The sequence below is a fragment of the Palaemon carinicauda genome, chromosome 10, assembly GCF_036898095.1.
Source record: "Palaemon carinicauda isolate YSFRI2023 chromosome 10, ASM3689809v2, whole genome shotgun sequence".
Lineage (NCBI taxonomy): Eukaryota > Metazoa > Arthropoda > Malacostraca > Decapoda > Palaemonidae > Palaemon > Palaemon carinicauda.
Genome location: NC_090734.1, coordinates 119076158 through 119086157, shown reverse-complemented (window position 1 = coordinate 119086157; position 10000 = coordinate 119076158).

Sequence of the window (10000 nt, the reverse complement as noted above, 5' to 3'; positions counted from 1 at the left end):
TTTTTTTTTTTTTTAGCAGCAGTGGTTTTTGTTTGGTTCAGAGCAACTGTGGTTTTAGTTCAGGACCACAGTGGCCTGTGGTTCAGAGCCACTAGAGCTTGAGGCTAAGAACCACAGTTGCTTGCTGTTAAGAGCCACAGTGGCATGTGGGTTAAGAACCCCAGTTGTTTATTGTTAAGAGCTGCAGTGGGTTTTGGTTCAGAGCAACAGTGGCTTTTGGTTTAGAGCAGCAGTGGCTTATTATTCACAGTAACATTGATTTTTGGTTCAGAGCAACAGTGGCTTTTGGTTTAGAGCAGCAGTGGCTTATTATTCACAGTAACATTGGGTTTTGGTTCAGAACAACAGTGGCTTTTGGTTCAGTGGGACAGTGGCTTTTGGTTGAGAGGCACAGTGGCTTATTGTTCAGAGCAGCAGTGGTTTATTGTTTAGAGCAACTGTGACTTTTGATTCAGAGTAACAGTGGATTGTAGTTCAGAGCAACAGTGGATTGTGGATTAGAGCCACAGAGGCTTTTGGTTCAGATCAACAGTTTTCTATGGTTCAGAGGCAAAGTGGCTTATTGTACAGAGCAACAGTGACCTTTGGTTTGGTGCAACAGTGGCTTTTGTGTCAGAGCAACAGTGAGTTGTGGTTCAATGCAACAGTTACTTTGTGATTAGAGCAACAGTGGCTTATGTTTCAGAGGAACAGCATCCTTTTGTTGAAAGTTACCGTGCCTTTTTTCCGGAGCAACAGTGGCTTGTAGGTTAGAGCAACAGTGTCTTGTGTTTCAGAGCAACAGTAGCATGTGGTTTAGAGCAACAGTAGTTGTGGTTCAAAGCAACTGTGGCTTTTTGTTCAGAGGGACTGTGGCTGTTGGTTGAGATGCACTGTTGTTTATTGTTCAGAGCAGCAGTGGCTTATTGTTCAGAGCAGCAGTGGTTTACTGTTTAGAGCAACTGTGACTATGATTCAAAGCAGCAGTGGATTTTGGTTCAGAGTAACAGTGGCTTTTGGTTCAGAGCAACAGTGGTTTGTTCAGAGCAACAGTGGGTTATTTTAAAGAGCAATAGTGGCTTATTGTACAGAACAACAGTGGCTTATTGTACAGAGCAACAGAGGCTTTATGTTCAGAGCAAACGTGGTTCTTGTTTCAGTGCCATAGTGGCTTGTGGTTCAGAGCCACAGTGGCCTTTGGTTTAGAGGCCCAGAGGTTGTGGTTCAGAGCAACAGTTGCTTGTTGTTCATAGCAACAGTGGCTTTTGGTTTAGAGTAACAGTTGCCAATGATTTTGAGGCACAGGGGCTTGTGATTCTGAGCGACAGTGACTTTTGGTTTGGAGCCACTGTGGCTTTTATGTCAGAGCAACAGTGATTTGTTTTTAGCCGCCGTGTCTTGGGGTTCAGAGCCATGTGGCTTGGGGTTCGGAGCCTGTGTGGCTGTGGTTTTGGAGCCACTGTGGCTTGGTGTTGAGAACTACAATGGCTTGGGGGTTCAAAACCACAGTGGGCTTGGGGGTTCAAGACCACAGTGGTTTGGGGTTCAGAGGTACAGTGGCTGGGGATACAGAGCCACAGTGGCTGGGGATACAGAGCCACAGTGGCTTGGGGATCAGAGCGCCAGTGGTTTGGGGATCAGAGCGCCAGTGGTTTGGGGATCAGAGCCACAGTGGTTTATGGATCAGAGTCACAGTGGCTTGTAGTTCAGAGCTACAGTGGCTTAGAGTTCAGAGCCACAGTGGGTTGGGTTGCCTTTATGTTCTAATCCAGAGCGGCTTTGCGTTCAGAGCCACAGTGAGTGTGGGTACAGACGCTTGGGGTAAAAGGCCATATTGGCCTGTGTTTTATAACTACAGTGGCCTATGGTTTCTACTCATATTTGCTTGTGGTTTAGAGCCACCGTGGCTTGGGATTCAGCTCCACAGTGGCTTGAGGTTCAGCGCCACAGTGGCTTGGTGTTCAGAGCCACAATGGCTCGGGGTTTAGAACCACTGTAGCTAGCTGTTCCGAGTCACAGTGGCTTTGTGTTCCGAGCCACAGTGGCTTTGTGTTCCGAGCCACAGTGGCTGGGTGTTCCGAGCCGCAGTGGCTGGGTGTTCCGAGCCGCAGTGGCTGGGTGTTCCGAGCCGCAGTGGCTGAGGGTTCAGAGCTACAGTGGCTGGGGGTTCAAAGCCGCAGTGTCTTGGGATTCAGAGCCACAGTGGCTTGGGGTTCAGAGCTGCATTGGTTAGGAGTTCAGCACAACAATGGCTTGGGGTTTAGAGCCACAGTAATTTGGGGTTCAGCACCACAATGGCTTTGGTTTCAGAGCCATGTTGACTTTGGTTTCAATGCCATATTGGCTTGGGGCTCAGAATCACAGTGACTTTCAGTTCAGAGCCACAGTGGCTTTGGGATAAGAGCTACAGTGGCTTTGGGTTCAGAGCCACAATGGCTTTGGGTTCAGAGCCACAATGGCTTAGTGGTTAGAGCCACAGTGGCTTTGAGTACAGAACCACAGTGGCTTGGGGTTTAGAACAGCAGTGGCTTGGGGTTCAGAATCACAGTGGCTTTGAGTACAGAACCACTGTGGCTTGGGGTTCAGAACCACTGTGGCTTGGGGTTCAGAACCACTGTGGCTTGGGGTTCAGAACCACAGTGGCTTGGGGTTCAGAGCCACAGTGGATACGAGTTCAGCACCATTATGACTTGGGATTCAGAGCCATATTGGCTTGGGGCTCTGAGCCATATTGGCTTAGGGTTTAGAGCCACAGTGGTTTGGGGTACAGAACCTCTGTTGCTTGGGGTTCAGAAACAGTTTTAGGGTTCGGCACCACAATGACTTTTGGTTCAGAACCAGTGATTTGGGGAACAGAGCTAGTGGCTTGGGGTTCAGAGCCACAGTCGTTTGTGGTTCAGCACCACAATGGCTTTGGGGTTCAGAGCCATAGTGGCTTGGGGTTCGGAACCACAGTCTCTTGGAATTCAGAGTTGCAGTGGCTTATGGTTCAGAGCTACAATGGCACAGGGCGCAAAGCCATAGTGGCTTGAGGTTCAAAACCACAATGGCTTGGGGTTCAGAACACGGTGTCTTGGGGTTCAGAGCCACAGTGGCTTGGTGTTTAAAACCACAGTGGCTTGGGGTTTGCAGTCACAGTGACTTTGACTTCAGAGCCTCAGTGGCTTTGGGTTCAGAGCCATCGTGGCTTTGGGTTCAGTGCCACAGTGGCAGGGGATTCAGAGCTACAGTGCCTGGGGATTCAGAGCTATAGTGGCCTTGGGGTTCAGAGCTAGAGTGGTTGGGGTGTTCAGAGCTACAGTGGTTGGGGGTTCAGAGGCACAGTGGCCTAGTTATCAGACACACAGTGGATTGGGGTTCAGGGCCACAGCGGCATTGGGTACAAGGCCACAGTGGCCTGTTGTTTAAAGCCACTATTGCTTGGGGTTCAGAGCCAATGTGGCTTGGGGTTCAGAGCCAATGTGGCTTGGGGTTCAGAACCACAGTGGTCTGGGGTTCACAGGTACAGTGCCTGGGGGTTCAGATCCACAGTGGTTTGGGGTTCGGAACCACAGTCTCTTGGAATTCAGAGTTGCAGTGGCTTATGGTTCAGAGCTACAATGGCACAGGGCTCAAAGCCATAGTATCTTGAGGTTCAGAACCACAATGGCTTGGGGTTCAGAACACGGTGTCTTGGGGTTCAGAGCCACAGTGGCTTGGTGTTTAAAACCACAGTGGCTTGGTGTTTAAAACCACAGTGGCTTTGGGTTCAGAGCCATCGTGGCTTTGGGTTCAGTGCCACAGTGGCAGGGGATTCAGAGCTACAGTGCCTGGGGATTCAGAGCTATAGTGGCCTTGGGCTCAGAGCCACTTGGGCTTGGGGTTCAGAGCTAGAGTGGTTGGGGTGTTCAGAGCTACAGTGGTTGGGGGTTCAGAGGCACAGTGGCCTAGTTATCAGAGACACAGTGGATTGGGGTTCAGGGCCACAGCGGCGTTGGGTACAAGGCCACAGTGGCCTGTTGTTTAAAGCCACTATTGCTTGGGGTTCAGAGCCAATGTGGCTTGGGGTTCAGAACCACAGTGGTCTGGGGTTCACAGGTACAGTGCCTGGGGGTTCAGAGCCACAGTGGTTTGGGGATAAGAGCCACAGTGGATTTTGGTTCAGAGCCACAGTGGCTCGGGGTTCAGAGGCACAGTGGCTTTGGGTACAGAGCTACAGAGGCTTGAGATTGAAGGCCACAGCCGCTTTGGATTATAAGGCCACAGTGGCCTGTGGTCCTTAGCTATTGTGGTTTGGGGTTCAGAGCTACTGTGACTTGGGGTTAGAGCCCCTGTGGCTTTGAGTTCAGAGCCACAGTGTTTTGGTTTTAAGAGTATTGGTTTGGGATTCTGAGTCACAGTGGTTTGGGGTTCAGTACCACATTGGATTGGATTTCAACAATACATCGGCTTTGGGTTCAGCACCACAGTGGCTTTGGGTGCAGCACTACAGTGGCTTGGGGTTCAGCACCACAATGGCTTGGGTTTCAGAGCCATGCAGCAGCTTGGGTACAGAGGCAAATTTACATTGTTTAGATCATGGCTTTAGTTTTCCAGAGCTACTGCCTCGTTTTCCATGCAGGTCTCCAGTGTTTTGTCTCAGAGGCAAAAGACTATTACTGTGAGAGATCTTGCTGCAACATTCAAAATGGAATTAGTATCATATGCATGTTTCTGCTCATAGTTCACGTAGTGTTATTTCATCTTTTGCTCATTTATATTAGATAGCAAAAAAGTGTATAAGCTTTCAGGCAATTAGAAATAACAAGTCCTTTTTGCTTTTCAATTAGAAGAATATAAATTCCCCGCGGACAACATCGAGCGCAGATTAAAAACCTCTCGAAGAGCGACACAATTAGCGTCTTTACTCGAAGGGCTTCATCGCTCCAAGGTTAGTCAGGGAGTGCAAGTTTTTTGTAGAGAGAGAGAGAGAGAGAGAGAGAGAGAGAGAGAGAGAGAGAGAATGTTGCCTCAGCAATAATTCCGAATGCAATAATTACACGGTATTTTTCTAGAAGGAACTTAAGTCTAATAAATGAATCTTTAATAAAGATGTCTACTTAGTCAGGTGAATAAGTGGCTGTGAAAAATTAATTTCTCTCTCTCTCTCTCTCTCTCTCTCTCTCTCTCTCTCTCTCTCTCTCTCTCTCTCTCTCTCTCTCTCTCTCTCTCTCTCTCTCTTTCAGTAAAAGGCATTATCTACGCAATCAGGTTTATTAATTTAAAAATCTTTTTGGAATAAAAAAAGTAATGGAATGAGCGAGGGGAAATTTAAAAAATGTTGGCTGAAAGGAATATATATTCGATGATTTAATTTTAAAGAAAAGTATTGCAATACTTCAGCATTATTAATATTATCATTAAATCGGAAGAAATTCTAGAAGTAATGCAATCGGCTTTTTTATCAATTTAGAACATAGGATATCGCGTCACACATTCTAACGAATTAAACATATTTGTTATTCGAAAGTAATATTCGTGTAACTTGATTTGTTAGATCTTTTTAGTTGAGAAATTTACTCTATTACGTATTTTATCATACCTGGAATTTTATTATCATACTTAAAGGCATTTTAACTTTTAATTGTTATTGATGCAAGAATTTTATCACCTTATAAAACGAAAATACAGTAATTTCATCTCCTTTATGGAATGTAACATGAAGTTAATCATTCAACAATTTCATGTTTTTTTATTTTATGAACTCTTGCATTTTTTTCTGAGTGACGAATGTTGTAATGTAGGAATGTCCATTTCATTTGAAACTTAATTATTACAGGTCATGAACAGACCATGAATGTTAAAAAAAAAAAAAAGAAAATGTATGGGACATAAACTTATTTTGATTTTTTTTTTCCATTCGTCGATATGGTAACAAATCACTTGATAGGTTATACAATCATTGTCTTTTTCTAAAGTTTATAATTTAAAGTATTTTTTAAGTGTTAGTCCCAATATTGACTGATAGTGGAACCACGCACCTCGGCTAACTGTATAGAAGGAAACTGATGATATAGAGTTTTTTTTTTTTTTATGGGGACAGTATTTCTTGTATTTCTTTAATACTTTAATTTCAAGACATGTAGGGTAAAGATATGAGGCTCTCCCTCCCTCTGTTTATTCACAAATTACACTATATTATTAGTGACTCTACAAATTAGTTACTATGAGTAATAGTGCTCCCAAGTAACTTGAGAAATAGATTTTGGTTTCATCAAATACTCATTGTAACCTACGATCCTCCATATGACTGAACACTCCCGAAGCATCCAGATCCAAAATAATGTACTTGACCAGTAGGTTGGCTAGTTAAAGGGATAAAAGGCTATAGGGTTGTGGTTGCCTATTGGAAACGTCCCTGACTGGCCATCACCGGATTGGGTTTGAGTCCAGGCTCTATAGTTTGTTGTAGTGTCTGCAACCTCGCCATCCTTGTGAGCCAAGGATGCGGGTTTTGGGGGGAGCCTAAAGGTCTACCTTCTGTGTCATCAGCAGCCGTTACCTGATCCTTCCTGGTCATACCTTGGGTGGAGATGGGCTTGGGCGCAAGTCATATGTATGTATGGTTAGACTGTAGGTCATTATCCTGCTAGCTAGGGCATTGTCACTGTCCCTTGCTTCTTCCATTTATGAGCAGCCTTTAAACCCTTAAACCTTAAACTCTTCCAGCATATGAAAGGTTAGTACAAACTACTGACTGCAAATTAACCTTATTGGTGTTAGGGAAATAGTGAGCCGCCATACCATACGGGATTTGCGTATACATTTCCTGATACCATCGGTGTTGAGAGGAACAAATGGTCTGTAACATTTGTGATTGGAATGATTAATAAATGTCGCTTTACAGTTCAAAGTTTGCCACTGAGAGACACTAAACATACCAGTCATTTGTAAATTTGCAAAACCTGAAATATTCTACGTGTGATTTTGCTAGTAGGTTATTATCTATATTACCGATAGGTCTTGATTATGATGCAAGTTTGGTAGTAAGTTATCTCAGTGGTATGTTTTATTATTATTATTATTATTATTATTATTATTATTATTATTATTATTATTAGCTTGGCTACAACTGAGGTCCAACTACTGGTAAACTTTCATTTCAGTAGTTGAAGATTTAGGAAAAAAAAAAGTTTTTTCAAAGTCATTCCTAGTATAGTAGGCTTCATTAATTCTGGTACACTTCTGGGGAAGCTAAGGTGGCGTTTGGCAGCTGCACATTGCAGTAGGTAACGTCGTGTTTGGCAAAAGAGAAACTGTTGGGAACGCTGCCTGTAAAACAAAATTATTTTCCAAAATGCTGTTAGGCAAATAATATTTTTCCATACAGCACATCGTATAAATGTACCGGAATTAATGAAGCCAACTGTACCATTCTCAGTGCTACAACCTCGGAATTATTTCAAAGGGTGTTTACCAGAAGTAATTAAAAATAACCAGCCATTTGAAAACGGATTTTTCTGATGTATCAGGGTATCTTGGTCAAGTAGAATCCACCAGCTCATTTAATAGTTGCAAAAAGCAGCTTCATATGATCTATCCTAAATTTTTGCTCTCAGGTATGTTTTAATGATACAGTATCGCCATTTGTCACTTTGCGTTATATAATAATAAAAATTAAACACTGTTTTTCTCTGATGCATTGACTTATTTTGATTCTTTCAGACTATACGTGTAGTCATTATATGTGGAAGAAGGAATAGAAGCAAATTTTTATATGAAAGACAGATTTTTATTTATTGTCGAGGTTTATTGAATTTAACACGTAGAAGTAAAAAAAAAATTAATTGAGATAACTATAGCGTTATTCAACCACCTTAATGTAGGGATAACGGTGGGAAAGAAGAGATAGCTTTTAATCCGAATAATATTTTTGATTTAAAAACATATTTAGATCAATTGTAAAAATTTAGTTGTAAATACAGTATATGTAAAATAAAAAATTACTTATATAAATATACTATCATATGCATATGTTATAAATTGTAAGATTGTAAATGTGTATTTCATAACAAAAGGAAGAAAAATATAAACTTGGCAATACTTGTTATTGATTGATTATCCGCTATCGAGAGACCTTTGGAAGTGAGATGATGGCGAATCTGTTTCCATACCCAATTGCTTTTAGATTTTTTTAAATTCTGGACATATATACCTGTTTAGGTTAATGCAAGTTTACTTTGCAGTCATCTCATTCAGCTTTATTCTGTCACTTTTGACATTTTGTTCGGATTGTGCATTTAGGAATTCTCGGGGTAACTTAGGATTTAGTCTTCAAATAATGATTTGGAACAAAAAGATGAAAATGGGATTGTCGGTGTTTAAAAACCAGGACCTTTTCAGAGTGACCAAGAGAGCATTTTAATTAGAATACATTGAAAATTGTATTTATATAACGAGAATTTTTTTATAAGTATATTGTATAAAATAAAATTTGAATAGGATAAACTTCATTTTACATAATAGACAGAAAATATCTTACTGTATTAAAAGGAACGAATAAAGTAAAGAAATTACGAAGTAGGAAATTATTGAAATGGTGTACGAAGGAATCGGAACATTCGTGTATCAGAGGTCGGGTGTTCAATCTTGAAAGTGAAGGAATGCCATTAAAAGCTAGAAGTGTCATAAACACTTTACTATTATATACACATGTTAAGTGGTTTGGCCTAGAAAACTTAAGCTCGTTGCCTATGCAGTTGATGCTACTCTCTTTGCATCAATTATATCTCCTGAATGTAGATCTGTGGTTACTGAATGCCAATATAGAGATCTATCTAAAATTAATGCATGGTGCAAGTTATGGGGCTGTGAAATTGAACCATATCAAGAATCAAAGTATAATTGTAAGTAGGTCGAGGATGGGGGCTTGTCAACATCCAGATCTCTGTATTTATAACTTTTATTTAACTATATACGACTCCTTTAACATTTTAGTGTGAATCACGATTGCATATTTACTTTTGAGAAGCCCTTTCGGTCAGTTTCTTCAATTGCACAAAATATTGCCTGGAAGTCTTAAGATTTTTGGTGATCAATCTGTTCTGAAGAAATGTTTTAATCCTTTCATTCTACCTTGCTTCGAGTATTGTTCTTCTGTCTGGTCTTCAGCTGCTGATTTGCATCTTAATTTGTTGAACAAGTGGTTGTCTTTTATTAAATTTCTGATTCTCATTCTTGATATTAATATCTGGCACCATCGTTCAGTTAGTTCTTTATGCAGGTTACATAAAATTTTGCATAATTTTGACCATCCTTTGTATTAAGATCTTTCCGGACAGTACCTTTCTGTCCGTAATACTAGTTATGCAGTTAATTCTGATGGACATGCCTTCTTCATCATATTTTCAAAACTACACAGTTTTCTAGAAGTTTTATTCTAGCTGTGACCAGATTGTGGAATGATCTTCCTAATCTGGCAGTTTAATCGGCGGAACTTCAGAAGTTCAAACTGCTTTGAATGTTTCTATGTTGAACAAGTTGACATAAGCCTCTATTCATAGTTTATACTGTATATAATAGATCTAATTTAACTTTATTACTGATCTCAAGATATTTTAGATTTTTATTCATTATCTTATATACTTTATTTCCTTATTTCCTTTCCTCACTGGGCTATTTGCCCTTATTGAAGCCCTTGGGCTTGTAGCATCCTGCTTTTTCTAATAGGGTTGTAGCCTAGCTAATAATAATAATAATAATAATAATAATAATAATAATAATAATGATAATAATAATGACCTCTTGTTAAAAATTATCTTACGTTAATAGAAGTTTTGAAGAGATTAATGCTAATGCGAAAGGTGGCAGGAAATTAATGCACGTTTCTTTGATGCAATCACAATAATAATGCTACATTGTAATGAATCTGAGAAGCATAATTTAATTTCCAAGCCACCAGTAATTATATTGTTATTAAACTGGCTTCATAGCAGCATGACGACCTGGTATTTAATTCATTTTTAAGAATATTCACCTATTGTTGACACTGGCCAATTTAAAG